The sequence below is a fragment of the Elaeis guineensis genome, chromosome 4, assembly GCF_000442705.2.
Source record: "Elaeis guineensis isolate ETL-2024a chromosome 4, EG11, whole genome shotgun sequence".
Lineage (NCBI taxonomy): Eukaryota > Viridiplantae > Streptophyta > Magnoliopsida > Arecales > Arecaceae > Elaeis > Elaeis guineensis.
Genome location: NC_025996.2, coordinates 18938825 through 18942894, shown reverse-complemented (window position 1 = coordinate 18942894; position 4070 = coordinate 18938825).

Genomic DNA, 4070 nt, shown 5'->3' with positions numbered 1-4070 from the left:
CAGATTACCGAGCGAAAGATGGAGGACTTCATTCAGAAGTCCATCATCTTCAGGTTCGGATTGCCGCACACTATTATTACCGACAACAGACGGCAATTCGACAACCAGGACTTCAGAGACTTCTGTGCGAGATTCCATATCACGCACCGACTGACCTCAGTCGGGCACCCACAGTCCAACGGTGAAGTCGAGGTGACCAACCGGACCTTACTGCATGGACTCAAGACCCGACTGAATGAAGCCAAAGGCCTCTGGGTCGAGGAGTTGAACTCCATCCTGTGGGCATACCGGATGACACCCCGTGTCCCGACGGGAAATCACTTTCAGCTTGGCCTATGGGACGGAAGCGATGATACCGCTCGAGATCGGGCTACCATCAACTAGAGTCGAGCAGTATCAAGAGCCAGACAACTCTGAGTGCCGGAGGGCCGACCTAGACCTCCTACCCGAGCTTCGGAGCGAGGCTCAGCTTCGCATGGCTTCTTACCGACAGAAGGTAGCCCGATATTACAACGCCAGGGTCAAACCAAAGCTTTTCAGCCTGGGGACCTAGTCCTAAGAAAGGCAGAAGTCTCGAAGCCTCTAGACCAAGGAAGTTAGCTCCGAACTGGGAAGGACCCTACAAGGTAGCGGACACCTACGGCCTGAAAGCTTACCGACTGGAGACTCTAGAAGGGAACGCCATTCCCCGGACCTGGAATGCCGACAACCTAAAGTTGTACTACCAATGAACTTTGTATCCACTCACTCGAAATACAAAGTCAGTTTCAAAACTTCGGAGTCTGGAATCTCGACTCTTCGACTGTGGGTCGGCACTCGCCAAGAAGTGCGAGCCCCCGACGTCCCAACTTGAACCAAACGTTCCACTCGGACCAACGGCCCGATCGCGACAATGCATCGGACGCTTAAGAGGGCCGATATATCCACGACAACGGGAGTTACACTCCTCTACAGTCAAAATCCGGGCAAAACAATCGGCTGATTCGCCATTCTGCCTCGGCCAAGAAAAGCAATACGCCGACGCGACCAATGTCGCATTCGCAACTTACCGACCAGGTCACGACCGGTCGAAGGATATTCGGCTTACCACGATTATCGCACGGTGCGATGTAAGTACCGACCTAGGTCTGGGTAATGGGGATTCGACTTGTCATCGCTTCCCTGACTGAACGCGTCGGACACCATTCGACTGAACAAACGCGTCGAGCGACATTCGATCATCGGACCCTGCGGAACGATTGACCATCGAGTTATGCCCGAAGGTCGGTCGACCCTCGGACTCGACAAATGCGCCCGACTCACGTCTGGGCCACAGGCGTCCGACCTAAGCTCTCGACCGTCGCGTCGCACGACAGTCGGGAGGCTGATCCAAAGTCGGAATTCGCTCTGCCTTTGCCGCGGTGCGTGTTACCGAACGTCCTAACTAATCTATCGGGCTAGCGACTTATGTGTTCAAAAGTATCCCACGACACATGAAGGAAGAGAGACATACAAAGGAGAAGAGCCCAAGTTGAAAAGACTTTGACTTCGATTTCATTAAAGTTCGGGTTAAGTTTACAAAATTAGGCCGAAGCCCGAATACAAGTAAAGAAAAATAAAAGACCGACTAGTCCTCAGAATCGGCCTCTTCCACCGGGCGAAGACTGGGGACGGTCGGCGAATCTACTCGGGCTTCTTGAGTCGGAGCCGCTTGACCTTCGTGGCCTGCTCCGCGTCTGCTTCGGCTTCCACTGTGGTGGTGCGACCTCCCGACGATGGGTCGGCCACCTCCTCCGCAGCTGGGGCCTCCGACTCTGGCGGGACAATGCTGCGAGGTCGAGCTCCAGGTACAAGCTCCGAACGGCTTTCCGAGGTCCTCGTACCCCACTCAGTACGAGAGGAAGCCGCTCTCCAGAAGTTCCTCCCGTACTCTTCGGAGTCACGGAAGTCTTCTATGACCCGACCCATTGCTTCCCTCGCCGACTCCGCTTCCGCCCTTGCGATGTCTGCATCGGCCTGAGCAATGGACAGACTTTCTTCGGCCTTGGCGAGGTTCCGAGGCTTACTCGGAGCTGCTCGCGTTCAGCCTTGAGCTCCTTGGTGAAGCTGTCCTCTCATGGCGCAGCCGACGGACGGTGCGGGACTTCCGCTTGGCGTCGTCCTGGGCCGACTGTAGCTCGGCCCCCGAAGCGGCCAAAGCGCTGTGAGTCGGGAGACCTCCTCGGTGAGACGGGAGACCTCCCCCTCGAGTCGGGCTTCCCGATCGACCGACTGCTGCAGCTGGTCGACCAGTATGACCCTATCGGCTTCGGCGGCCGGGCTTGTCCTTCCAGGCCACGCCAGATCGCGAATCTCGGTATCCGACCTCCAGCTCGGATATATTATAAATCAACTGCGGGAGACAAAACGACCGTCAGAAGGCTGAACTTATGAGAAACAATAATGAAAACAAAGAAGAGGAAGACTTACCCGGATCATGGTCGGGTAGAACGAAGACAGCATATCGGAGATCGCTGATTCTTCATGGCCTCAATGTCGGTCGAGAGAAGGAGCGCCTGGCACAGCCTTCTGGCCAAGTCATGGTTGGCCAGGCCCGAGCCCCTTCGGGAAGTGGGGAGTCGGTCGATGCTCCACCGCCGGCCGACCTCCTGTCGTCGCCGGACGGCATCGGGGCCTTCCCTCGGGCAGACATCCAGGCCCTGATGTCGGAGAAGGATGGCATGCTTGAGCCCGACCGAGTATCCCCCGAAGGCGCGACAGCAGCAGACGCGGGTTGCTCGGGCTCGCGCGCCTCCTCCCGATCCTCCTCTGCCGGTGAGCAGCCGGCACGTCCTCGACTGATCCCTCGGCCGCCCTTCCTTCGGGCGAGGCTGCCCCCTCGATCGATGGTCCTCGGACGGGACTTCGACGAACACCGTCGACACCGACAGTGTGATGACGGGCTCCGCCTCTGCCCCAGCCGGCTCGCTCGGTGGAGCCACTTGAGGCCTCTTGGGAGGCCGCGATGGTCCGGCCCCTTGCGTCGGCCTCTTCCGCACAGCGTACTGTCGGACGTCGGCCACTGTCATCTCCCCTCGGTGGCATATCTGCAGAAGACGACAGATGATCAGCACCCAAAAAGAAAGGAAAGAAGAAAGAGGGGAAAACAGAAAGCGAACCTAAGCGAGGGACCGAGCTGAGACCGGCGTCGTACAGGGCCTGCTCGGTGACGAGCTCCCTCTGCTTCGGCATCAAATATCTTTCAGGCGGTGGAAGTCTTCTCGGTCCCCGACTTCCACCCGACTGTTCTCGTTCAGTTGGGTTCGGGGTCCCCCCAACGGGCAGGGAACTCCAAGGAATAGAAGAAGAGACAAAAAAGAATTGGTTATTCCATCCATGAATGGACGACGGAAGACCGATGATGAAAGAAAGCCCCTTCCGAGGATTAAAGTACCACCACCCTTGGCTTTAGGATGGGGTCGGAGGATAAAAAATACTCGGAAGAGCGAAATCCGAGGGATAGTCGCAAAAGCCGACACAGCAGGGCAAAACTAACTATTAGCCGAACCGAGTTCGGCGCAAGTTGTGCCGGACATAGTCCGTAATAGTCCAGAACGTTCCGGACGAACTCCGGATCGGAAAGCGAAGATCGGTCCGGAGGTCCTCGACATAGAAGGCCACCTGACCCTCGGGCGGGCTGTTGACCCGACCGTTGGCACCAGGGGCGAACAACCGAAATTGCTCCGGGATGCAATACTGCTCCCGGAGCCGATCGACGTTCGGCCCCGAAAGTGAAGAGACCTCCACCTCCGGGGTCGACGAGGATCGTCAGTCGGATCCCCCGACGACCTCCTCTTGGAGATGTTCTAGCCATGAACCAGAGTAGAGGGCAGAAAAATGGGAAGAAGACGAGCAGCGGGGGCAGGCCCCTAGGAAAAGAAAAAGGACCTCCAAAGAGGGGAGAAACGGAGACGGTTACCTGGAGCTGGGGACCGCACGGGCAGAGTTTCGACAGCAAATGGGAAAGTGAAAATCTGGATGCAGACGACCTTGTATATATAGTGCCCCCCACGGCCGAGATGGAAGCACGACCAACGAGGAACTCCCAGATC